Source organism: Athene cunicularia, assembly GCF_003259725.1.
Source record: "Athene cunicularia isolate RWA chromosome 10 unlocalized genomic scaffold, athCun1 chr10_part1, whole genome shotgun sequence".
Lineage (NCBI taxonomy): Eukaryota > Metazoa > Chordata > Aves > Strigiformes > Strigidae > Athene > Athene cunicularia.
The window spans coordinates 1,856,991-1,857,312 of NW_020799112.1; positions in this window are offsets into that span (position 1 = coordinate 1,856,991).

The window sequence follows — 322 nt, forward strand, 5'->3', positions numbered from 1 at the left end:
TTCCCCCCCCCCCCAATAATAGGATTGGTCCCTTCTGGGTGCAAAATGTCTGTCCCCACCCTGTGGGTCATATTTGGGGCCAATTTCTGCAGGACCTGTAAAAAAGCACCAGCGCACCCAGGATGTAAGAGCATCATCTTAGGAAAGGTCCCTGATGCAGGACTTGCCTGGGAAAATAACAACCACGGGCCTGTGTGTGCAGGGGTGGGTGGGGGGTGGATGCTGGTCTGCGGGGGACCCCAACGAGGGGAGGGAATCAGCCCGAGGCATAAATCCAGCCTGGGAAAATCCATCCAGTTTAGCAGCAATGGGAGCAAGGAGA